Consider the following 27292-nt stretch of genomic DNA (forward strand, 5'->3'; position numbering starts at 1 on the left):
CAGAAGCAGGGAATCAGAGGCCGGGAATCAGAGGCCGGAATCAGATGCCGGGAATAAGAGGCCGGGAATCAGAGTCCGCGAATCAGAGTCCGGGAATCAGAGATGGGGAATCAGAGGCGGGGAGTGAGATATGGGGAATCAGAGGCGGGGAATCACAGGCGGGGAAACAGAGGCGAGGAATCAGATATGGGGAATCAGAGGTGGCGAATCAAAGGCGGTGAATCAGAGATGGGGAATCAGAGGCGGGGAATGAGAGGCAGGGAATCAAACACGGGGAATCAGAGGCGGGGAATCAGAGCTGGGTTATCAGAGGCGGGGAATCAGAGTTGGGGAATCAGAGGCAGGGAATCAGATGTGGGGAATCAGAGTCCGGGAATCAGAGATGGGGATTCAGAGGCGGGGAATGAGATATGGGGAATCAGAGGCGGGGAATCAGAGGCGGGGAAACAGAGGCGGGGAATCAGATATGGGGAATCAGAGGTGGGGAATCAGGGGCGGGGTATCAGTGGCAGGGAATCAGAGGCGGGAAATCAGAGGCCGGGAATCAGAGGCGGTGAATCAGAGGCGGGGAATCAGAGGCAGGGAATCGGATGTGCGGAATCAGAGATGGGGAATCAGAGGTGGGGAATCAGGGGCGGGGTATCAGTGGCAGGGAATCAGAGGCGGGAAATCAGAGGCCGGGAATCAGAGGCGGTGAATCAGAGGCGGGGAATCAGATATGGGGAATCAGAGGTGTTGAATCAGGGGCGGTGTATCAGTGGCAGGGAATCAGAGGCGGGAAATCAGAGGCCGGGAATCAGAGGCGGTGAATCAGAGGCGGGGAATCAGAGGCAGGGAATCGGATGTGCGGAATCAGAGATGGGGAATCAGAGGTGGGGAATCAGAGGCGGTGAATCAGACATGGGTAATCAGAGGCGGGGAATCAGAGGTAGGAAATCAGACACGGGGAATCATTGGCGGGGAATTAGAGCTGGGGAATTAGATGCAGGGAATCAGAGTTGGGGATTCAGAGGCGGGGAATCAGATATGGGGAAATAGAGGTGGGGAACCAGAGGTGGGCAAATAGAGGCGGGGAATCCGATATGGGGAAACAGAGGCGGGGAATCAGAGGCGTGGAAACAGAGGCGGGGAATCAGATATGGGGAATCAGAGGTGGGGAATCAGAGGTTGGGAATCAGAGGCAGGGAATCAGAGGCTGGGAATCAGATGCAGGGAATCAGATGCGGGGATCAGAGGCGGGGAATCAGAGCTGGGGAATCAGAGGTGGGGAATCAGAGTTGGGGAATCAGAGGCGGGGAATCAGATATGGGGAAACAGAGGCGGGGAATCAGAGGCGGGCAAATAGAGGCGGGGAATCAGATATGGGGAAACAGAGGCGGGGAATCAGAGGCGGGGAAACAGAGGCGGGAAATCAGATATGGGGAATCAGAGGTGGGGAATCAGAGGTTGGGAATCAGAGGCAGGGAATCAGAGGCTGGGAATCAGATGCAGGGAATCAGATGCGGGGAATCAGAGGCGGGGAATCAGAGCTGGGGAATCAGAGGTGGGGAATCAAAGTTGGGGAATCAGAGGCGGGGACTTAGATATGGGGAAACAGAGGTGGGGAATCAGAGGCGGGGAAACAGAGGCGGGGAATCAGATATGGGGAATCAGAGGTGGGGAATCAGAGGCAGGGAATTAGATGTGCGGAATCAGAAATGTGGAATCAGAGGCAGGGAATCAGTATCAGAAGCAGGGAATCAGAGGCCGGGAATCAGAGGCCGGAATCAGATGCCGGGAATAAGAGGCCGGGAATCAGAGTCCGCGAATCAGAGTCCGGGAATCAGAGATGGGGAATCAGAGGCGGGGAGTGAGATATGGGGAATCAGAGGCGGGGAATCACAGGCGGGGAAACAGAGGCGAGGAATCAGATATGGGGAATCAGAGGTGGCGAATCAAAGGCGGTGAATCAGAGATGGGGAATCAGAGGCGGGGAATGAGAGGCAGGGAATCAAACACGGGGAATCAGAGGCGGGGAATCAGAGCTGGGTTATCAGAGGCGGGGAATCAGAGTTGGGGAATCAGAGGCAGGGAATCAGATGTGGGGAATCAGAGTCCGGGAATCAGAGATGGGGATTCAGAGGCGGGGAATGAGATATGGGGAATCAGAGGCGGGGAATCAGAGGCGGGGAAACAGAGGCGGGGAATCAGATATGGGGAATCAGAGGTGGGGAATCAGGGGCGGGGTATCAGTGGCAGGGAATCAGAGGCGGGAAATCAGAGGCCGGGAATCAGAGGCGGTGAATCAGAGGCGGGGAATCAGAGGCAGGGAATCGGATGTGCGGAATCAGAGATGGGGAATCAGAGGTGGGGAATCAGGGGCGGGGTATCAGTGGCAGGGAATCAGAGGCGGGAAATCAGAGGCCGGGAATCAGAGGCGGTGAATCAGAGGCGGGGAATCAGATATGGGGAATCAGAGGTGGGGAATCAGGGGCGGTGTATCAGTGGCAGGGAATCAGAGGCGGGAAATCAGAGGCCGGGAATCAGAGGCGGTGAATCAGAGGCGGGGAATCAGAGGCAGGGAATCGGATGTGCGGAATCAGAGATGGGGAATCAGAGGTGGGGAATCAGAGGCGGTGAATCAGACATGGGTAATCAGAGGCGGGGAATCAGAGGTAGGAAATCAGACACGGGGAATCATTGGCGGGGAATTAGAGCTGGGGAATTAGATGCAGGGAATCAGAGTTGGGGATTCAGAGGCGGGGAATCAGATATGGGGAAATAGAGGTGGGGAACCAGAGGTGGGCAAATAGAGGCGGGGAATCCGATATGGGGAAACAGAGGCGGGGAATCAGAGGCGTGGAAACAGAGGCGGGGAATCAGATATGGGGAATCAGAGGTGGGGAATCAGAGGTTGGGAATCAGAGGCAGGGAATCAGAGGCTGGGAATCAGATGCAGGGAATCAGATGCGGGGATCAGAGGCGGGGAATCAGAGCTGGGGAATCAGAGGTGGGGAATCAGAGTTGGGGAATCAGAGGCGGGGACTTAGATATGGGGAAACAGAGGCGGGGAATCAGAGGCGGGAAACAGAGGCGGGGAATCAGATATTGTGAATCAGAGGTGGGGAATCAGAGGCAGGGAATCAGATGTGCGGAATCAGAGATGGGGAATCAGAGGCAGGGAATCAGAATCAGAAGCAGGGAATAAGACGCGGGGAATCAGAGGCGGGGAATCAGAGCTGGGGAAGCAGAGGCAGAGAATCAGAGGCGGGGAATCAGAGGCAGGGAATCGGATGTGCGGAATCAGAGATGGGGAATCAGAGGTGGGGAATCAGAGGCGGTGAATCAGACATGGGTAATCAGAGGCGGGGAATCAGAGGCAGGAAATCAGACACGGGGAATCAGAGGCGGGGAATCAGAGCTGGGAAATTAGAGGCAGGGAATCAGAGTTGGGGATTCAGAGGCGGGGAATCAGATATGGGGAAACAGAGGAGGGGAATCAGAGGCGGGCAAATAGAGGCGGGGAATCAGATATGGGGAAACAGAGGCGGGGAATCAGAGGCGGGGAAACAGAGGCGGGGAATCAGATATGGGGAATCAGAGGTGGGGAATCAGAGGTTGGGAATCAGAGGCAGGGAATCAGAGGCTGGGAATCAGATGCAGGGAATCAGATGCGGGGTATCAGAGGCGGGGAATCAGAGCTGGGGAATCAGAGGTGGGGAATCAAAGTTGGGGAATCAGAGGCGGGGACAGATATGGGGAATCAGAGGCGGGGAATCAGATATGGGGAAACAGGGGCGGGGAATCAGAGGCTGGGAAACAGAGGCGGGGAATCAGATATGGGGAATCAGAGGTGTGGAATCAGAGGTTGGGAATCAGAGGCAGGGAATCAGAGGCGGGGAAACAGAGGCGGGGAATCAGATATGGGGAATCAGAGGTGGCGAATCAAAGGCGGTGAAACAGAGATGGGGAATCAGGGCAGGGAATCAGAGGCAGGGGATCAAACACGGGGAATCAGAGCTGGGGAATCAGAGGCGGGGAATTAGAGTTGGGGAATCAGAGGAGGGGAATCAGAGGCGGGGAAACAGAGGCGGGGAATCAGATATGGGGAATCAGAGGAGGGGAATCAGAGGTTGGGAATCAGAGGCAGGGAATCAGAGGCGGGGAATCAGAGGCAGGGAATCAGAGGCAGGGAATCAGATGTGCGGAATCGGAGATGGGGAATCAGAGGCATGGAATCAGAGGCGAGGAATCAGAGGTGGGGAATCAGAGGCCGGGAAACAGATATGGGGAAACAGAGGCGGGGAATCAGAGGCGGGGAAACAGAGGCGGGGAATCAGATATGGGGAATCAGAGGTGGGGTATCAGAGGTTGGGAATCAGAGGCAGGTAATCAGAGGCTTGGAATCAGATGCAGGGAATCAGATGCGGGGAATCAGAGGCGGGGAATCAGAGCTGGGGAATCAGAGGTGGGGAATCAGAGTTGGGGAATCAGAGGCGGGGACTTAGATATTGGGAAACAGAGGCGGGGAATCAGAGGCGGGGAAACAGAGGCGGGGAATCAGATATGGGGAATCAGAGGTGGGGAATCAGAGGCAGGGAATCAGATGTACGGAATCAGAGGCCGGGAATCAGAGGCCGGAATCAGATGCCGGGAATAAGAGGCCGGGAATCAGAGGTGGGGAATCAGAGTCCGGGAATCAGAGATGGGGATTCAGAGGCGGGGAATGAGATATGGGGAATCAGAGGTGGGGAATCAGAGGCGGGGAAACAGAGGCGGGGAATCAGATATGGGGAATCAGAGGTGGGGAATCAGGGGCGGGGTATCAGTGGCAGGGAATCAGAGGCGGGAAATCAGAGGCCGGGAATCAGAGGCGGTGAATCAGAGGCGGGGAATCAGAGGTAGGGAATCGGATGTGCGGAATCAGAGATGGGGAATCAGAGGTGGGGAATCAGAGGCAGTGAATCAGACATGGGTAATCAGAGGCAGGGATTCAGAGGCAGGAAATCAGACACGGGGAATCAGAGGCGGGGAATCAGAGCTGGGGAATTAGATGCAGGGAATCAGAGTTGGGGATTCAGAGGCGGGGAAACAGAGGCGGGGAATCAGATATGGGGAATCAGAGGTGTGGAATCAGAGGTTGGGAATCAGAGGCAGGGAATCAGAGGCGGGGAAACAGAGGCGGGGAATCAGATATGGGGAATCAGAGGTGGCGAATCAAAGGCGGTGAAACAGAGATGGGGAATCAGGGCAGGGAATCAGAGGCAGGGGATCAAACACGGGGAATCAGAGCTGGGGAATCAGAGGCGGGGAATTAGAGTTGGGGAATCAGAGGAGGGGAATCAGAGGCGGGGAAACAGAGGCGGGGAATCAGATATGGGGAATCAGAGGTGGGGAATCAGAGGTTGGGAATCAGAGGCAGGGAATCAGAGGCGGGGAATCAGAGGCAGGGAATCAGAGGCAGGGAATCAGATGTGCGGAATCGGAGATGGGGAATCAGAGGCAGGGAATCAGAGGCGAGGAATCAGAGGTGGGGAATCAGAGGCCGGGAAACAGATATGGGGAAACAGAGGCGGGGAATCAGAGGCGGGGAAACAGAGGCGGGGAATCAGATATGGGGATTCAGAGGTGGGTTATCAGAGGTTGGGAATCAGAGGCAGGTAATCAGAGGCTTGGAATCAGATGCAGGGAATCAGATGCGGGGAATCAGAGGCGGGGAATCAGAGCTGGGGAATCAGAGGTGGGGAATCAGAGTTGGGGAATCAGAGGCGGGGACTTAGATATTGGGAAACAGAGGCGGGGAATCAGAGGCGGGGAAACAGAGGCGGGGAATCAGATATGGGGAATCAGAGGTGGGGAATCAGAGGCAGGGAATCAGATGTACGGAATCAGAGGCCGGGAATCAGAGGCCGGAATCAGATGCCGGGAATAAGAGGCCGGGAATCAGAGGTGGGGAATCAGAGTCCGGGAATCAGAGATGGGGATTCAGAGGCGGGGAATGAGATATGGGGAATCAGAGGCGGGGAATCAGAGGCGGGGAAACAGAGGCGGGGAATCAGATATGGGGAATCAGAGGTGGGGAATCAGGGGCGGGGTATCAGTGGCAGGGAATCAGAGGCGGGAAATCAGAGGCCGGGAATCAGAGGCGGTGAATCAGAGGCGGGGAATCAGAGGCAGGGAATCGGATGTGCGGAATCAGAGATGGGGAATCAGAGGTGGGGAATCAGAGGCGGTGAATCAGACATGGGTAATCAGAGGCAGGGATTCAGAGGCAGGAAATCAGACACGGGGAATCAGAGGCGGGGAATCAGAGCTGGGGAATTAGATGCAGGGAATCAGAGTTGGCGATTCAGAGGCGGGGAATCAGATATGGGGAAACAGAGGTGGGGAATCAGAGGTGGGCAAATAGAGGCGGGGTATCAGATATGGGGAAACAGAGGCGGGGAATCAGAGGCGTGGAAACAGAGGCGGGGAATCAGATATGGGGAATCAGAGGTGGGGAATCAGAGGTTGGGAATCAGAGGCAGGGAATCAGAGGCTGGGAATCAGATGCAGGGAATCAGATGCGGGGATCAGAGGCGGGGAATCAGAGCTGGGGAATCAGAGGTGGGGAATCAGAGTTGGGGAATCAGAGGCGGGGACTTAGATATGGGGAAACAGAGGCGGGGAATCAGAGGCGGGAAACAGAGGCGGGGAATCAGATATTGTGAATCAGAGGTGGGGAATCAGAGGCAGGGAATCAGATGTGCGGAATCAGAGATGGGCAATCAGAGGCAGGGAATCAGAATCAGAAGCAGGGAATAAGACGCGGGGATTCAGAGGCGTGGAATCAGAGCTGGGGAAGCAGAGGCAGTGAATCTGAGGCGGTGAATCAGAGGCAGGGAATCGGATGTGCGGAATCAGAGATGGGGAATCAGAGGTGGGGAATCAGAGGCGGTGAATCAGACATGGGTAATCAGAGGCGGGGAATCAGAGGCAGGAATTCAGACACGGGGAATCAGAGGCGGGGAATCAGAGCTGGGAAATTAGAGGCAGGGAATCAGAGTTGGGGATTCAGAGGCGGGGAATCAGATATGGGGAAAGAGAGGCGGGGAATCAGAGGCGGGCAAATAGAGGCGGGGAATCAGATATGGGGAAACAGAGGCGGGGAATCAGAGGCGGGGAAACAGAGGCGGGGAATCAGATATGGGGAATCAGTGGTGGGGAATCAGAGGTTGGGAATCAGAGGCAGGGAATCAGAGGCTGGGAATCAGATGCAGGGAATCAGATGCGTGGAATCAGAGGCGGGGAATCAGAGCTGGGGAATCAGAGGTGGGGAATCAAAGTTGGGGAATCAGAGGCGGGGACTTAGATATTGGGAAACAGAGGCGGGGAATCAGAGGCGGGGAAACAGAGGCGGAGAATCAGACATGGGTAATCAGAGGCGGGGAATCAGAGGCAGGAAATCAGACACGGGGAATCAGAGGCGGGGAATCAGAGCTGGGAAATTAGAGGCAGGGAATCAGAGTTGGGGATTCAGAGGCGGGGAATCAGATATGGGGAAACAGAGGCGGGGAATCAGAGGCGGGCAAATAGAGGCGGGGAATCAGATATGGGGAAACAGAGGCGGGGAATCAGAGGCGGGGAAACAGAGGCGGGTAATCAGATATGGGGAATCAGAGGTGGGGAATCAGAGGTTGGGAATCAGAGGCAGGGAATCAGAGGCTGGGAATCAGATGCAGGGAATCAGATGCGGGGAATCAGAGGCGGGGAATCAGAGCTGGGGAATCAGAGGTGGGGAATCAAAGTTGGGGAATCAGAGGCGGGGACTTAGATATGGGGAAACAGAGGTGGGGAATCAGAGGCGGGGAAACAGAGGCGGGGAATCAGATATGGGGAATCAGAGGTGGGGAATCAGAGGCAGGGAATTAGATGTGCGGAATCAGAAATGGGGAATCAGAGGCAGGGAATCAGAATCAGAAGCAGGGAATCAGAGGCCGGGAATCAGAGGCCGGAATCAGATGCCGGGAATAAGAGGCCGGGAATCAGAGTCCGGGAATCAGAGTCCGGGAATCAGAGATGGGGAATCAGAGGCAGGGAGTGAGATATGGGGAATCAGAGGCGGGGAATCACAGGCGGGGAAACAGAGGCGAGGAATCAGATATGGGGAATCAGAGGTGGCATATCAATGGCGGTGAATCAGAGATGGGGAATTAGAGGCGGGGAATGAGAGGCAGGGAATCAAACACGGGGAATCAGAGGCGGGGAATCAGAGCTGGGTTATCAGAGGCGGGGAATCAGAGTTGGGGAATCAGAGGCGGGGAATCAGAGCTGGGGAATCAGAGGTGGGGAATCAGAGTCGGGGAATCAGAGGCAGGGAATCGGATGTGCGGAATCAGAGATGGGGAATCAGAGGTGGGGAATCAGAGGCGGTGAATCTGAGATGGGGAATCAGAGGCGTGGAATCAGAGGCAGGATATCAGACACGGGGATCCAGAGGCTGGGAATCAGACGGGGGGAATCAAAGGCGGGGAATCAGAGCTGGGGAATCAGAGGCAGGGAATCAGAGGTGGTGAATCAGAGATGGGGAATCACAGGCGGGGAATCAGAGGCAGGGAATAGAACGCGGGGAATCAGAGGCAGGGAATCAGAGCTGGGGAATCAGAGGCGGGGAATCATAGTTGGGAATCAGAGGCGGGGAAACAGAGGCGGGGAATCAGATATGGGGAATCGGATGCGGGGAATCAGAGGCGGGGAATCAGAGCTGGGGAATCAGAGGCGGGAAATCAGAGTTGGTGCATCAGAGGTGGGTAATTAGATATGGGGAAACAGAGGCGGGGAATCAGAGGCGGGGAAACAGAGGCGGGGAATCAGATATGGGGAATCAGAGGTGGGGAATCAGAGGCAGGGAATCGGATGTGCGGAATCAGAGATGGGGAATCAGAGGCAGGGAATCAGAATCAGAAGCGGGGAATCAGAGGCCTGGAATCAGATGCTGGGAATAAGAGGCCGGGAATCAGAGGTGGGGAATCAGAGTCCGGGAATCAGAGATTGGGATTCAAAGGCGGGGAATGAGATATGGAGAATCAGAGGCGGGGAATCAGAGGCGGGGAAACAGAGGTGGGGAATCAGATATGGGGAATCAGAGGTGGCGAATCAAAGGCGATGAATCAGAGATGGGGAATCAGAGGCGGGGAATCAGAGGCAGGGAATCAAACACGGGGAATCAGAGGCGGGGAATCAGAGCTGGGGAATCAGAGGTGTGGAATCAGAGGTTGGGAATCAGAGGCAGGGAATCAGAGGCGGGGAAACAGAGGCAGGGAATCAGATCTGGGGAATCAGTGGCGGGGAAGTAGAGTTGGGGAATCAGATGCGGGGAATCAGAGGCGGGGAAACAGAGGCGGGGAATCAAACACGGGGAATCAGAGGTGGGGAATCAGAGGTTGGGAATCAGAGGCAGGGAATCAGAGGCGGGGAATCAGAGGCGGGGAATCAGAGGCAGGGAATCAGATGTGCGGAATCGGAGATGGGGAATCAGAGGCAAGAAATCAGAGGCGGGGAATCAGAGGCGGGGAATCAGAGGCCGGGAATCAGATATGGTGAAACAGAGGCGGGGAATCAGAGGCGGGGAAACAGAGGCGGGGAATCAGATATGAGGTATCAGAGGTGGGGAATCAGAGTTTGGGAATCAGAGGCAGGGAATCAGAGGCTTGGAATCAGATGCAGGGAATCAGATATGGGGAAACAGAGGCGGGGAATCAGATATGGGGAATCGGATGCGGGGAATCAGAGGCGGGGAATCTGAGCTGTGGAATCAGAGGTGGGGAATCAGAGTTGGGGAATCAGAGGCGGGGACTTAGATATTGGGAAACAGAGGCGGGGATTCAGAGGCGGGGAAACAGAGGCGGGGAATCAGAAATGGGGAATCAGAGGTTGGGAATCAGAGGCAGGGAATCAGATGTGCGGAATCAGAGATGGGGAATCAAAGGTAGGGAATCAGAATCAGAAGCAGGGAATCAGAGGCCGGGAATCAGAGGCCGGAATCAGATGCCGGGAATAAGAGGCCGGGAATCAGAGATGGGGATTCAGAGGCGGGGAATGAGATATGGGGAATCAGAGGCGGGGAATCAGAGGCGGGGAAACAGAGGCGGGGAATCAGATATGGGGAATCAGAGGTGGGGAATCAGGGGCGGGGTATCAGTGGCAGGGAATCAGAGGCGGGAAATCAGAGGCCGGGAATCAGAGGCGGGGAATCAGAGGCGGGGAATCAGAGGCAGGGAATCGGATGTGCGGAATCAGAGATGGGGAATCAGAGGTGGGGAATCAGAGGCGGTGAATCAGACATGGGTAATCAGAGGCAGGGATTCAGAGGCAGGAAATCAGACACGGGGAATCAGAGGCGGGGAATCAGAGCTGGGGAATTAGATGCAGGGAATCAGAGTTGGGGATTCAGAGGCGGGGAATCAGATATGGGGAAACAGAGGCGGGGAATCATAGTTGGGAATCAGAGGCGGGGAAACAGAGGCGGGGAATCAGATATGGGGAATCGGATGCGGGGAATCAGAGGCGGGGAATCAGAGCTGGGGAATCAGAGGCGGGAAATCAGAGTTGGTGCATCAGAGGTGGGTAATTAGATATGGGGAAACAGAGGCGGGGAATCAGAGGCGGGGAAACAGAGGCGGGGAATCAGATATGGGGAATCAGAGGTGGGGAATCAGAGGCAGGGAATCAGATGTGCGGAATCAGAGATGGGGAATCAGAGGCAGGGAATCAGAATCAGAAGCGGGGAATCAGAGGCCTGGAATCAGATGCTGGGAATAAGAGGCCGGGAATCAGAGGTGGGGAATCAGAGTCCGGGAATCAGAGATTGGGATTCAAAGGCGGGGAATGAGATATGGAGAATCAGAGGCGGGGAATCAGAGGCGGGGAAACAGAGGTGGGGAATCAGATATGGGGAATCAGAGGTGGCGAATCAAAGGCGATGAATCAGAGATGGGGAATCAGAGGCGGGGAATCAGAGGCAGGGAATCAAACACGGGGAATCAGAGGCGGGGAATCAGAGCTGGGGAATCAGAGGTGTGGAATCAGAGGTTGGGAATCAGAGGCAGGGAATCAGAGGCGGGGAAACAGAGGCAGGGAATCAGATCTGGGGAATCAGTGGCGGGGAAGTAGAGTTGGGGAATCAGAGGCGGGGAATCAGAGGCGGGGAAACAGAGGCGGGGAATCAAACACGGGGAATCAGAGGTGGGGAATCAGAGGTTGGGAATCAGAGGCAGGGAATCAGAGGCGGGGAATCAGAGGCGGGGAATCAGAGGCAGGGAATCAGATGTGCGGAATCGGAGATGGGGAATCAGAGGCAAGAAATCAGAGGCGGGGAATCAGAGGCGGGGAATCAGAGGCCGGGAATCAGATATGGTGAAACAGAGGCGGGGAATCAGAGGCGGGGAAACAGAGGCGGGGAATCAGATATGAGGTATCAGAGGTGGGGAATCAGAGTTTGGGAATCAGAGGCAGGGAATCAGAGGCTTGGAATCAGATGCAGGGAATCAGATATGGGGAAACAGAGGCGGGGAATCAGATATGGGGAATCGGATGCGGGGAATCAGAGGCGGGGAATCTGAGCTGTGGAATCAGAGGTGGGGAATCAGAGTTGGGGAATCAGAGGCGGGGACTTAGAAATTGGGAAACAGAGGCGGGGATTCAGAGGCGGGGAAACAGAGGCGGGGAATCAGAAATGGGGAATCAGAGGTTGGGAATCAGAGGCAGGGAATCAGATGTGCGGAATCAGAGATGGGGAATCAAAGGTAGGGAATCAGAATCAGAAGCAGGGAATCAGAGGCCGGGAATCAGAGGCCGGAATCAGATGCCGGGAATAAGAGGCCGGGAATCAGAGATGGGGATTCAGAGGCGGGGAATGAGATATGGGGAATCAGAGGCGGGGAATCAGAGGCGGGGAAACAGAGGCGGGGAATCAGATATGGGGAATCAGAGGTGGGGAATCAGGGGCGGGGTATCAGTGGCAGGGAATCAGAGGCGGGAAATCAGAGGCCGGGAATCAGAGGCGGGGAATCAGAGGCGGGGAATCAGAGGCAGGGAATCGGATGTGCGGAATCAGAGATGGGGAATCAGAGGTGGGGAATCAGAGGCGGTGAATCAGACATGGGTAATCAGAGGCAGGGATTCAGAGGCAGGAAATCAGACACGGGGAATCAGAGGCGGGGAATCAGAGCTGGGGAATTAGATGCAGGGAATCAGAGTTGGGGATTCAGAGGCGGGGAATCAGATATGGGGAAACAGAGGTGGGGAATCAGAGGTGGGCAAATAGAGGCGGGGAATCAGATATGGGGAAACAGAGGCGGGGAATCAGAGGCGTGGAAACAGAGGCGGGGAATCAGATATGGGGAATCAGAGGTGGGGAATCAGAGGTTGGGAATCAGAGGCAGGGAATCAGAGGCTGGGAATCAGATGCAGGGAATCAGATGCGGGGATCAGAGGCGGGGAATCAGAGCTGGGGAATCAGAGGTGGGGAATCAGAGTTGGGGAATCAGAGGCGGGGACTTAGATATGGGGAAACAGAGGCGGGGAATCAGAGGCGGGAAACAGAGGCGGGGAATCAGATATTGTGAATCAGAGGTGGGGAATCAGAGGCAGGGAATCAGATGTGCGGAATCAGAGATGGGCAATCAGAGGCAGGGAATCAGAATCAGAAGCAGGGAATAAGACGCGGGGAATCAGAGGCGGGGAATCAGAGCTGGGGAAGCAGAGGCAGTGAATCTGAGGCGGTGAATCAGAGGCAGGGAATCGGATGTGCGGAATCAGAGATGGGGAATCAGAGGTGGGGAATCAGAGGCGGTGAATCAGACATGGGTAATCAGAGGCGGGGAATCAGAGGCAGGAATTCAGACACGGGGAATCAGAGGCGGGGAATCAGAGCTGGGAAATTAGAGGCAGGGAATCAGAGTTGGGGATTCAGAGGCGGGGAATCAGATATGGGGAAACAGAGGCGGGGAATCAGAGGCGGGCAAATAGAGGCGGGGAATCAGATATGGGGAAACAGAGGCGGGGAATCAGAGGCGGGGAAACAGAGGCGGGGAATCAGATATGGGGAATCAGTGGTGGGGAATCAGAGGTTGGGAATCAGAGGCAGGGAATCAGAGGCTGGGAATCAGATGCAGGGAATCAGATGCGTGGAATCAGAGGCGGGGAATCAGAGCTGGGGAATCAGAGGTGGGGAATCAAAGTTGGGGAATCAGAGGCGGGGACTTAGATATTGGGAAACAGAGGCGGGGAATCAGAGGCGGGGAAACAGAGGCGGAGAATCAGAAATGGGTAATCAGAGGCGGGGAATCAGAGGCAGGAAATCAGACACGGGGAATCAGAGGCGGGGAATCAGAGCTGGGAAATTAGAGGCAGGGAATCAGAGTTGGGGATTCAGAGGCGGGGAATCAGATATGGGGAAACAGAGGCGGGGAATCAGAGGCGGGCAAATAGAGGCGGGGAATCAGATATGGGGAAACAGAGGCGGGGAATCAGAGGCGGGGAAACAGAGGCGGGAAATCAGATATGGGGAATCAGAGGTGGGGAATCAGAGGTTGGGAATCAGAGGCAGGGAATCAGAGGCTGGGAATCAGATGCAGGGAATCAGATGCGGGGAATCAGAGGCGGGGAATCAGAGCTGGGGAATCAGAGGTGGGGAATCAAAGTTGGGGAATCAGAGGCGGGGACTTAGATATGGGGAAACAGAGGTGGGGAATCAGAGGCGGGGAAACAGAGGCGGGGAATCAGATATGGGGAATCAGAGGTGGGGAATCAGAGGCAGGGAATTAGATGTGCGGAATCAGAAATGGGGAATCAGAGGCAGGGAATCAGAATCAGAAGCAGGGAATCAGAGGCCGGGAATCAGAGGCCGGAATCAGATGCCGGGAATAAGAGGCCGGGAATCAGAGTCCGGGAATCAGAGTCCGGGAATCAGAGATGGGGAATCAGAGGCGGGGAGTGAGATATGGGGAATCAGAGGCGGGGAATCACAGGCGGGGAAACAGAGGCGAGGAATCAGATATGGGGAATCAGAGGTGGCGAATCAAAGGCGGTGAATCAGAGATGGGGAATCAGAGGCGGGGAATGAGAGGCAGGGAATCAAACACGGGGAATCAGAGGCGGGGAATCAGAGCTGGGTTATCAGAGGCGGGGAATCAGAGTTGGGGAATCAGAGGCGGGGAATCAGAGCTGGGGAATCAGAGGTGGGGAATCAGAGTCGGGGAATCAGAGGCAGGGAATCGGATGTGCGGAATCAGAGATGGGGAATCAGAGGTGGGGAATCAGAGGCGGTGAATCTGAGATGGGGAATCAGAGGCGTGGAATCAGAGGCAGGATATCAGACACGGGGATCCAGAGGCTGGGAATCAGACGGGGGGATTCAAAGGCGGGGAATCAGAGCTGGGGAATCAGAGGCAGGGAATCAGAGTTGGGGATTCAGAGGCGGGGAATTAGATATGGGGAATCAGAGGTGGGGAATCAGAGGTGGTGAATCAGAGATGGGGAAATACAGGCGGGGAATCAGAGGCAGGGAATAGAACGCGGGGAATCAGAGGCAGGGAATCAGAGCTGGGGAATCAGAGGCGGGGAATCATAGTTGGGAATCAGAGGCGGGGAAACAGAGGCGGGGAATCAGATATGGGGAATCGGATGCGGGGAATCAGAGGCGGGGAATCAGAGCTGGGGAATCAGAGGCGGGAAATCAGAGTTGGTGCATCAGAGGTGGGGAATTAGATATGGGGAAACAGAGGCGGGGAATCAGAGGCGGGGAAACAGAGGCGGGGAATCAGATATGGGGAATCAGAGGTGGGAAATCAGAGGCAGGGAATCAGATGTGCGGAATCAGAGATGGGGAATCAGAGGCAGGGAATCAGAATCAGAAGCGGGGAATCAGAGGCCTGGAATCAGATGCTGGGAATAAGAGGCCGGGAATCAGAGGTGGGGAATCAGAGTCCGGGAATCAGAGATTGGGATTCAAAGGCGGGGAATGAGATATGGAGAATCAGAGGCGGGGAATCAGAGGCGGGGAAACAGAGGTGGGGAATCAGATATGGGGAATCAGAGGTGGCGAATCAAAGGCGATGAATCAGAGATGGGGAATCAGAGGCGGGGAATCAGAGGCAGGGAATCAAACACGGGGAATCAGAGGCGGGGAATCAGAGCTGGGGAATCAGAGGTGTGGAATCAGAGGTTGGGAATCAGAGGCAGGGAATCAGAGGCGGGGAAACAGAGGCAGGGAATCAGATCTGGGGAATCAGTGGCGGGTAAGTAGAGTTGGGGAATCAGAGGCGGGGAATCAGAGGCGGGGAAACAGAGGCGGGGAATCAAACACGGGGAATCAGAGGTGGGGAATCAGAGGTTGGGAATCAGAGGCAGGGAATCAGAGGCGGGGAATCAGAGGCGGGGAATCAGAGGCAGGGAATCAGATGTGCGGAATCGGAGATGGGGAATCAGAGGCAAGAAATCAGAGGCGGGGAATCAGAGGCGGGGAATCAGAGGCCGGGAATCAGATATGGTGAAACAGAGGCGGGGAATCAGAGGCGGGGAAACAGAGGCGGGGAATCAGATATGAGGAATCAGAGGTGGGGAATCAGAGTTTGGGAATCAGAGGCAGGGAATCAGAGGCTTGGAATCAGATGCAGGGAATCAGATATGGGGAAACAGAGGCGGGGAATCAGATATGGGGAATCGGATGCGGGGAATCAGAGGCGGGGAATCTGAGCTGTGGAATCAGAGGTGGGGAATCAGAGTTGGGGAATCAGAGGCGGGGACTTAGATATTGGGAAACAGAGGCGGGGAATCAGAGGCGGGGAAACAGAGGCGGGGAATCAGAAATGGGGAATCAGAGGCTGGGAATCAGAGGCAGGGAATCAGATGTGCGGAATCAGAGATGGGGAATCAAAGGCATGGAATCAGAATCAGAAGCAGGGAATCAGAGGCCGGGAATCAGAGGCCGGAATCAGATGCCGGGAATAAGAGGCCGGGAATCAGAGGTGGGGAATCAGAGTCCGGGAATCAGAGATGGGGATTCAGAGGCGGGGAATGAGATATGGGGAATCAGAGGCGGGGAATCAGAGGCGGGGAAACAGAGGCGGGGAATCAGATATGGGGAATCAGAGGTGGGGAATCAGGGACGGGGTATCAGTGGCAGGGAATCAGAGGCAGGAAATCAGAGGCCAGGAATCAGAGGCGGTGAATCAGAGGCGGGGAATCAGAGGCAGGGAATCGGATGTGCGGAATCAGAGATGGGGAATCAGAGGTGGGGAATCAGAGGCGGTGAATCAGACATGGGTAATCAGAGGCGGGGAATCAGAGGCAGGAAATCAGACACGGGGAATCATTGGCGGGGAATTAGAGCTGGGGAATTAGATGCAGGGAATCAGAGTTGGGGATTCAGAGGCGGGGAATCAGATATGGGGAAATAGAGGTGGGGAACCAGAGGTGGGCAAATAGAGGCGGGGAATCCGATATGGGGAAACAGAGGCAGGGAATCAGAGGCGTGGAAACAGAGGCGGGGAATCAGATATGGGGAATCAGAGGTGGGGAATCAGAGGTTGGGAATCAGAGGCAGGGAATCAGAGGCTGGGAATCAGATGCAGGGAATCAGATGCGGGGATCAGAGGCGGGGAATCAGAGCTGGGGAATCAGAGGTGGGGAATCAGAGTTGGGGAATCAGAGGCGGGGACTTAGATATGGGGAAACAGAGGCGGGGAATCAGAGGCGGGAAACAGAGGCGGGGAATCAGATATTGTGAATCAGAGGTGGGGAATCAGAGGCAGGGAATCAGATGTGCGGAATCAGAGATGGGGAATCAGAGGCAGGGAATCAGAATCGGAAGCAGGGAATAAGACGCGGGGAATCAGAGGCGGGGAATCAGAGCTGGGGAAGCAGAGGCAGTGAATCAGAGGCGGGGAATCAGAGGCAGGGAATCGGATGTGCGGAATCAGAGATGGGGAATCAGAGGTGGGGAATCAGAGGCGGTGAATCAGACATGGGTAATCAGAGGCGGGGAATCAGAGGCAGGAAATCAGACACGGGGAATCAGAGGCGGGGAATCAGAGCTGGGAAATTAGAGGCAGGGAATCAGAGTTGGGGATTCAGAGGCGGGGAATCAGATATGGGGAAACAGAGGAGGGGAATCAGAGGCGGGCAAATAGAGGCGGGGAATCAGATATGGGGAAACAGAGGCGGGGAATCAGAGGCGGGGAAACAGAGGCGGGGAATCAGATATGGGGAATCAGAGGTGGGGAATCAGAGGTTGGGAATCAGAGGCAGGGAATCAGAGGCTGGGAATCAGATGCAGGGAATCAGATGGGGGGTATCAGAGGCGGGGAATCAGAGCTGGGGAATCAGAGGTGGGGAATCAAAGTTGGGGAATCAGAGGCGGGACTTAGATATGGGGAATCAGAGGCGGGGAATCAGATATGGGGAAACAGGGGCGGGGAATCAGAGGCTGGGAAACAGAGGCGGGGAATCAGATATGGGGAATCAGAGGTGTGGAATCAGAGGTTGGGAATCAGAGGCAGGGAATCAGAGGCGGGGAAACAGAGGCGGGGAATCAGATATGGGGAATCAGAGGTGGCGAATCAAAGGCGGTGAAACAGAGATGGGGAATCAGGGCAGGGAATCAGAGGCAGGGAATCAAACACGGGGAATCAGAGCTGGGGAATCAGAGGCGGGGAATTAGAGTTGGGGAATCAGAGGAGGGGAATCAGAGGCGGGGAAACAGAGGCGGGGAATCAGATATGGGGAATCAGAGGTGGGGAATCAGAGGTTGGGAATCAGAGGCAGGGAATCAGAGGCGGGGAATCAGAGGCAGGGAATCAGAGGCAGGGAATCAGATGTGCGGAATCGGAGATGGGGAATCAGAGGCAGGGAATCAGAGGCGGGGAATCAGAGGTGGGGAATCAGAGGCCGGGAAACAGATATGGGGAAACAGAGGCGGGGAATCAGAGGCGGGGAAACAGAGGCGGGGAATCAGATATGGGGAATCAGAGGTGGGGAATCAGAGGTTGGGAATCAGAGGCAGGTAATCAGAGGCTTGGAATCAGATGCAGGGAATCAGATGCGGGGAATCAGAGGCGGGGAATCAGAGCTGGGGAATCAGAGGTGGGGAATCAGAGTTGGGGAATCAGAGGCGGGGACTTAGATATTGGGAAACAGAGGCGGGGAATCAGAGGCGGGGAAACAGAGGCGGGGAATCAGATATGGGGAATCAGAGGTGGGGAATCAGAGGCAGGGAATCAGATGTACGGAATCAGAGATGGGGAATCAGAGGCAGGGAATCAGAATCAGAAGCAGGGAATCAGAGGCCGGGAATCAGAGGCCGGAATCAGATGCCGGGAATAAGAGGCCGGGAATCAGAGGTGGGGAATCAGAGTCCGGGAATCAGAGATGGGGATTCAGAGGCGGGGAATGAGATATGGGGAATCAGAGGCGGGGAATCAGAGGCGGGGAAACAGAGGCGGGGAATCAGATATGGGGAATCAGAGGTGGGGAATCAGGGGCGGGGTATCAGTGGCAGGGAATCAGAGGCGGGTAATCAGAGGCCGGGAATCAGAGGCGGTGAATCAGAGGCGGGGAATCAGATATGGGGAATCAGAGGTGGGGAATCAGGGGCGGGGTATCAGTGGCAGGGAATCAGAGGCGGGAAATCAGAGGCCGGGAATCAGAGGCGGTGAATCAGAGGCGGGGAATCAGAGGCAGGGAATCGGATGTGCGGAATCAGAGATGGGGAATCAGAGGTGGGGAATCAGAGGCGGTGAATCAGACATGGGTAATCAGAGGTGGGGAATCAGAGGCAGGAAATAAGACACGGGGAATCAGAGGCGGGGAATCAGAGCTGGGGAATTAGATGCAGGGAATCAGAGTTGGGGATTCAGAGGCGGGGAATCAGATATGGGGAAACAGAGGTGGGGAATCAGAGGTGGGCAAATAGAGGCGGGGAATCAGATATGGGGAAACAGAGGCAGGGAAGCAGAGGCGTGGAAACAGAGGCGGGGAATCAGATATGGGGAATCAGAGGTGGGGAATCAGAGGTTGGGAATCAGAGGCAGGGAATCAGAGGCTGGGAATCAGATGCAGGGAATCAGATGCGGGTATCAGAGGCAGGGAATCAGAGCTGGGGAATCAGAGGTGGGGAATCAGAGTTGGGGAATCAGAGGCGGGGACTTAGATATGAGGAAACAGAGGCGGGGAATCAGAGGCGGGGAAACAGAGGCATGGAATCAGATATGGGGAATCAGAGGTGGGGAATTAGAGGCAGGGAATCAGATGTGCGGAATCAGAGATGGGGAATCAGAGGCAGGGAATCAGAATCAGAAGCAGGGAATAAGACGCGGGGAATCAGAGGCGGGGAATCAGAGCTGGGGAAGCAGAGGCAGTGAATCAGAGGCGGGGAATCAGAGGCAGGGAATCGGATGTGCGGAATCAGAGATGGGGAATCAGAGGTGGGGAATCAGAGGCGGTGAATCAGACATGGGTAATCAGAGGCGGGGAATCAGAGGCAGGAAATCAGACACGGGGAATCAGAGGCGGGGAATCAGAGCTGGGAAATTAGAGGCAGGGAATCAGAGTTGGGGATTCAGAGGCGGGGACTTAGATATGGGGAAACAGAGGCGGGGAATCAGAGGCGGGAAACAGAGGCGGGGAATCAGATATTGTGAATCAGAGGTGGGGAATCAGAGGCAGGGAATCAGATGTGCGGAATCAGAGATGGGGAATCAGAGGCAGGGAATCAGAATCAGAAGCAGGGAATAAGACGCGGGGAATCAGAGGCGGGGAATCAGAGCTGGGGAAGCAGAGGCAGTGAATCAGAGGCGGGGAATCAGAGGCAGGGAATCGGATGTGCGGAATCAAAGGTGGGGAATCAGAGGTGGGGAATCAGAGGCGGTGAATCAGACATGGGTAATCAGAGGCGGGGAATCAGAGGCAGGAAATCAGACACGGGGAATCAGAGGCGGGGAATCAGAGCTGGGAAATTAGAGGCAGGGAATCAGAGTTGGGGATTCAGAGGCGGGGAATCAGATATGGGGAAACAGAGGAGGGGAATCAGAGGCGGGCAAATAGAGGCGGGGAATCAGATATGGGGAAACAGAGGCGGGGAATCAGAGGCGGGGAAACAGAGGCGGGGAATCAGATATGGGGAATCAGAGGTGGGGAATCAGAGGTTGGGAATCAGAGGCAGGGAATCAGAGGCTGGGAATCAGATGCAGGGAATCAGATGCGGGGTATCAGAGTCGGGGAATCAGAGCTGGGGAATCAGAGGTGGGGAATCAAAGTTGGGGAATCAGAGGCGGGGGATCAGATATGGGGAATCAGAGGTGTGGAATCAGAGGTTGGGAATCAGAGGCAGGGAATCAGAGGCGGGGATACAGAGGCGGGGAATCAGATATGGGGAATAAGAGGTGGCGAATCAAAGGCGGTGAAACAGAGATGGGGAATCAGGGCAGGGAATCAGAGGCAGGGAATCAAACACGGGGAATCAGAGCTGGGGAATCAGAGGCGGGGAATTAGAGTTGGGGAATCAGAGGAGGGGAATCAGAGGCGGGGAAACAGAGGCGGGGAATCAGATATGGCGAATCAGAGGTGGGGAATCAGAGGTTGGGAATCAGAGGCAGGGAATCAGAGGCGGGGAATCAGAGGCAGGGAATCAGAGGCAGGGAATCAGATGTGCGGAATCGGAGATGGGGAATCAGAGGCAGGGAATCAGAGGCGGGGAATCAGAGGTGGGGAATCAGAGGCCGGGAAACAGATATGGGGAAACAGAGGCGGGGAATCAGAGGCGGGGAAACAGAGGCGGGGAATCAGATATGGGGAATCAGAGGTGGGGAATCAGAGGTTGGGAATCAGAGGCAGGTAATCAGAGGCTTGGAATCAGATGCAGGGAATCAGATGCGGGGAATCAGAGGCGGGGAATCAGAGCTGGGGAATCAGAGGTGGGGAATCAGAGTTGGGGAATCAGAGGCGGGGACTTAGATATTGGGAAACAGAGGCGGGGAATCAGAGGCGGGGAAACAGAGGCGGGGAATCAGATATGGGGAATCAGAAGTGGGGAATCAGAGGCAGGGAATCAGATGTACGGAATCAGAGATGGGGAATCAGAGGCAGGGAATCAGAATCAGAAGCAGGGAATCAGAGGCCGGGAATCAGAGGCCGGAATCAGATGCCGGGAATAAGAGGCCGGGAATCAGAGGTGGGGAATCAGAGTCCGGGAATCAGAGATGGGGATTCAGAGGCGGGGAATGCGATATGGGGAATCAGAGGCGGGGAATCAGAGGCGGGGAAACAGAGGCGGGGAATCAGATATGGGGAATCAGATGTGGGGAATCAGGGGCGGGGTATCAGTGGCAGGGAATCAGAGGCGGGAAATCAGAGGCCGGGAATCAGAGGCGGTGAATCAGAGGTGGGGAATCAGAGGCAGGGAATCGGATGTGCGGAATCAGAGATGGGGAATCAGAGGTGGGGAATCAGAGGCGGTGAATCAGACATGGGTAATCAGAGGTGGGGAATCAGAGGCAGGAAATCAGACACGGGGAATCAGAGGCGGGGAATCAGAGCTGGGGAATTAGATGCAGAGAATCAGAGTTGGGGATTCAGAGGCGGGGAATCAGATATGGGGAAACAGAGGTGGGGAATCAGAGGTGGGCAAATAGAGGCGGGGAATCAGATATGGGGAAACAGAGGCAGGGAATCAGAGGCGTGGAAATAGAGGCGGGGAATCAGATATGGGGAATCAGAGGTGGGGAATCAGAGGTTGGGAATCAGAGGCAGGGAATCAGAGGCTGGGAATCAGATGCAGGGAATCAGATGCGGGTATCAGAGGCAGGGAATCAGAGCTGGGGAATCAGAGGTGGGGAATCAGAGTTGGGGAATCAGAGGCGGGGACTTAGATATGAGGAAACAGAGGCGGGGAATCAGAGGCGGGGAAACAGAGGCAGGGAATCAGATATGGGGAATCAGAGGTGGGGAATTAGAGGCAGGGAATCAGATGTGCGGAATCAGAGATGGGGAATCAGAGGCAGGGAATCAGAATCAGAAGCAGGGAATAAGACGCGGGGAATCAGAGGCGGGGAATCAGAGCTGGGGAAGCAGAGGCAGTGAATCAGAGGCGGGGAATCAGAGGCAGGGAATCGGATGTGCGGAATCAGAGATGGGGAATCAGAGGTGGGGAATCAGAGGCGGTGAATCAGACATGGGTAATCAGAGGCGGGGAATCAGAGGCAGGAAATCAGACACGGGGAATCAGAGGCGGGGAATCAGAGCTGGGAAATTAGAGGCAGGGAATCAGAGTTGGGGATTCAGAGGCGGGGAATCAGATATGGGGAAAGAGAGGAGGGGAATCAGAGGCGGGCAAATAGAGGCGGGGAATCAGATATGGGGAAACAGAGGCGGGGAATCAGAGGCGGGGAAACAGAGGCGGGGAATCAGATATGGGGAATCAGAGGTGGGGAATCAGAGGTTGGGAATCTGAGGCAGGGAATCAGAGGCTGGGAATCAGATGCAGGGAATCAGATGCGGGGAATCAGAGGTGGGGAATCAGAGCTGGGGTATCAGAGGTGGGGATTCAAAGTTGGGGAATCAGAGTTCGGGAATCAGAGATGGGGATTCAGAGGCGGGGAATGAGATATGGGGAATCAGAGGCGGGGAATCAGAGGCGGGGAAACAGAGGCGGGGAATCAGATATGGGGAATCAGAGGTGGGGAATCAGGGGCGGGGTATCAGTGGCAGGGAATCAGAGGCGGGAAATCAGAGGCCGGGAATCAGAGGTGGTGAATCAGAGGCGGGGAATCAGAGGCAGGGAATCGGATGTGCGGAATCAGAGATGGGGAATCAGAGGTGGGGAATCAGAGGCGGTGAATCAGACATGGGTAATCAGAGGTGGGGAATCAGAGGCAGGAAATCAGACACGGGGAATCAGAAGCGGGGAATCAGAGCTGGGGAATTAGATGCAGGGAATCAGAGGTGGGGATTCAGAGGCGGGGAATCAGATATGGGGAAACAGAGGTGGGGAATCAGAGGTGGGCAAATAGAGGCGGGGAATCAGATATGGGGAAACAGAGGCAGGGAATCAGAGGCGTGGAAACAGAGGCGGGGAATCAGATATGGGGAATCAGAGGTGGGGAATCAGAGGTTGGGAATCAGAGGCAGGGAATCAGAGGCTGGGAATCAGATGCAGGGAATTAGATGCGGGTATCAGAGGCTGGGAATCAGAGCTGGGGAATCAGAGGTGGGGAATCAGAGTTGGGGAATCAGAGGCGGGGACTTAGATATGAGGAAACAGAGGTGGGGAATCAGAGGCGGGGAAACAGAGGCAGGGAATCAGATATGGGGAATCAGAGGTGGGGAATTAGAGGCAGGGAATCAGATGTGCGGAATCTGAGATGGGGAATCAGAGGCAGGGAATCAGAATCAGAAGCAGGGAATAAGACGCGGGGAATCAGAGGCGGGGAATCAGAGCTGGGGAAGCAGAGGCAGTGAATCAGAGGCGGGGAATCAGAGGCAGGGAATCGGATGTGCGGAATCAGAGATGGGGAATCAGAGGTGGGGAATCAGAGGCGGTGAATCAGACATGGGTAATCAGAGGCGGGGAATCAGAGGCAGGAAATCAGACACGGGGAATCAGAGGCGGGGAATCAGAGCTGGGAAATTAGAGGCAGGGAATCAGAGTTGGGGATTCAGAGGCGGGGAATCAGATATGGGGAAAGAGAGGCGGGGAATCAGAGGCGGGCAAATAGAGGCGGGGAATCAGATATGGGGAAACAGAGGCGGGGAATCAGAGGCGGGGAAACAGAGGCGGGGAATCAGATATGGGGAATCAGAGGTGGGGAATCAGAGGTTGGGAATCAGAGGCAGGGAATCAGAGGCTGGGAATCAGATGCAGGGAATCAGATGCGGGGAATCAGAGGCGGGGAATCAGAGCTGGGGTATCAGAGGTGGGGAATCAAAGTTGGGGAATCAGAGGCGGGGACTTAGATATGGGGAATCAGAGGCGTGGAATCAGATATGGGGAAACAGGGGCGGGGAATCAGAGGCGGGGAAACAGATGCGGGGAATCAGATATGGGCAATCAGAGGTGTGGAATCAGAGGTTGGGAATCAGAGGCAGGGAATCAGAGGCGGGGAAACAGAGGCGGGGAATCAGATATGGGGAATCAGAGGTGGCGAATCAAAGGCAGTGAAACAGAGATGGGGAATCAGGGCAGGGAATCAGAGGCAGGGAATCAAACACGGGGAATCAGAGCTGGGGAATCAGAGGCGGGGAATTAGAGTTGTGGAATCAGAGGAGGGGAATCAGAGGCGGGGAAACAGAGGCGGGGAATCAGATATGGGGAATCAGAGGTGGGGAATCAGAGGTTGGGAATCAGAGGCATGGAATCAGAGGCGGGGAATCAGAGGCGGGGAATCAGAGGCAGGGAATCAGATGTGCGGAATCGGGGATGGGGAATCAGAGGCAGGGAATCAGAGGCTGGGAATCAGAGGCGGGGAATCAGAGGCCGGGAATCAGATATGGGGAAACAAAGGCGGGGAATCAGAGGCGGGGAAACAGAGGCGGGGAATCAGATATGGGGAATCAGAGGTGGGGAATCAGAGGCAGGGAATTAGATGTGCGGAATCAGAAATGTGGAATCAGAGGCATGGAATCAGAATCAGAAGCAGGGAATCAGAGGCCGGGAATCAGAGGCCGGAATCAGATGCCGGGAATAAGAGGCCGGGAATCAGAGTCCGGGAATCAGAGTCCGGGAATCAGAGATGAAGAATCAGAGGCGGGGAGTGAGATATGGGGAATCAGAGGCGGGGAATCACAGGCGGGGAAACAGAGGCGAGGAATCAGATATGGGGAATCAGAGGTGGCGAATCAAAGGCGGTGAATCAGAGATGGGGAATCAGAGGCGGGGAATGAGAGGCAGGGAACCAAACACGGGGAATCAGAGGCGGGGAATCAGAGCTGGGTTATCAGAGGCGGGGAATCAGAGTTGGGGAAGCAGAGGCAGTGAATCAGAGGCGGGGAATCAGAGGCAGGGAATCGGATGTGCGGAATCAGAGATGGGGAATCAGAGGTGGGGAATCAGAGGCGGTGAATCAGACATGGGTAATCAGAGGCGGGGAATCAGAGGCAGGAAATCAGACACGGGGAATCAGAGGCGGGGAATCAGAGGCAGGGAATCAGAGTTGGGGATTCAGAGGCGGGGAATCAGATATGGGGAAACAGAGGAGGGGAATCAGAGGCGGGCAAATAGAGGCGGGGAATCAGATATGGGGAAACAGAGGCGGGGAATCAGAGGCGGGGAAACAGAGGCGGGGAATCAGATATGGGGAATCAGAGGTGGGGAATCAGAGGTTGGGAATCAGAGGCCGGGAATCAGAGGCTGGGAATCAGATGCAGGGAATCAGATGCGGGGTATCAGAGGCGGGGAATCAGAGCTGGGGAATCAGAGGTGGGGAATCAAAGTTGGGGAATCAGAGGCGGGGACTTAGATATGGGGAATCAGAGGCGGGGAATCAGATATGGGAAAACAGGGGCGGGGAATCAGAGGCTGGGAAACAGAGGCGGGGAATCAGATATGGGGAATCAGAGGTGTGGAATCAGAGGTTGGGAATCAGAGGCAGGGAATCAGAGGCGGGAAACAGAGGCGGGGAATCAGATATGGGGAATCAGAGGTGGCGAATCAAAGGCGGTGAAACAGAGATGGGGAATCAGGGCAGGGAATCAGAGGAAGGGAATCAAACACGGGGAATTAGAGTTGGGGAATCAGAGGAGGGGAATCAGAGGCGGGGAAACAGAGGCGGGGAATCAGATATTGTGAATCAGAGGTGGGGAATCAGAGGCAGGGAATCAGATGTGCGGAATCAGAGATTGGGAATCAGAGGCAGGGAATCAGAATCAGAAGCAGGGAATAAGACGCGGGGAATCAGAGGCGGGGAATCAGAGCTGGGGAAGCAGAGGCAGTGAATCAGAGGCGGGGAATCAGAGGCAGGGAATCGGATGTGCGGAATCAGAGGTGGGGAATCAGAGGTGGGGAATCAGAGGCGGTGAATCAGACATGGGTAATCAGAGGCGGGGAATCAGAGGCAGGAAATCAGACACGGGGAATCAGAGGCGGGGAATCAGAGCTGGGAAATTAGAGGCAGGGAATCAGAGTTGGGGATTCAGAGGCGGGGAATCAGATATGGGGAAACAGAGGAGGGGAATCAGAGGCGGGCAAATAGAGGCGGGGAATCAGATATGGGGAAACAGAGGCGGGGAATCAGAGGCGGGGAAACAGAGGCGGGGAATCAGATATGGGGAATCAGAGGTGGGGAATCAGAGGTTGGGAATCAGAGGCAGGGAATCAGAGGCTGGGAATCAGATGCAGGGAATCAGATGCGGGGTATCAGAGGCGGGGAATCAGAGCTGGGGAATCAGAGGTGGGGAATCAAAGTTGGGGAATCAGAGGCGGGGACTTAGATATGGGGAATCAGAGGCGGGGAATCAGATATGGGGAAACAGGGGCGGGGAATCAGAGGCTGGGAAACAGAGGCGGGGCATCAGATATGGGGAATCAGAGGTGTGGAATCAGAGGTTGGGATTCAGAGGCAGGGAATCAGAGGCAGGGAAACAGAGGCGGGGAATCAGATATGGGGAATCAGAGGTGGCGAATCAAAGGCGGTGAAACAGAGATGGGGAATCAGGGCAGGGAATCAGAGGCAGGGAATCAAACACGGGGAATCAGAGCTGGGGAATCAGAGGCGGGGAATTAGAGTTGGGGAATCAGAGGAGGGGAATCAGAGGCGGGGAAACAGAGGCGGGGAATCAGATATGGGGAATCAGAGGTGGGGAATCAGAGGTTGGGAATCAGAGGCAGGGAATCAGAGGCGGGGAATCAGAGGCAGGGAATCAGAGGCAGGGTATCAGATGTGCGGAATCGGAGATGGGGAATCAGAGGCAGGGAATCAGAGGCGGGGAATCAGAGGCGGGGAAACAGAGGCGGGGAATCAGATATGGGGAATCAGAGGTGGGGAATCAGAGGTTGGGAATCAGAGGCAGGTAATCAGAGGCTTGGAATCAGATGCAGGGAATCAGATGCGGGGAATCAGAGGCTTGGAATCAGATGCAGAGAATCAGAGCTGGGGAATCAGAGGTGGGGAATCAGAGTTGGGGAATCAGAGGCGGGGACTTAGATATTGGGAAACAGAGGCGGGGAATCAGAGGCGGGGAAACAGAGGCGGGGAATCAGATATGGGGAATCAGAGGTGGGGAATCAGAGGCAGGGAATCAGATGTACGGAATCAGAGATGGGGAATCAGAGGCAGGGAATCAG

The sequence above is a fragment of the Narcine bancroftii genome, chromosome 2 (assembly GCF_036971445.1).
Source record: "Narcine bancroftii isolate sNarBan1 chromosome 2, sNarBan1.hap1, whole genome shotgun sequence".
NCBI lineage: Eukaryota > Metazoa > Chordata > Chondrichthyes > Torpediniformes > Narcinidae > Narcine > Narcine bancroftii.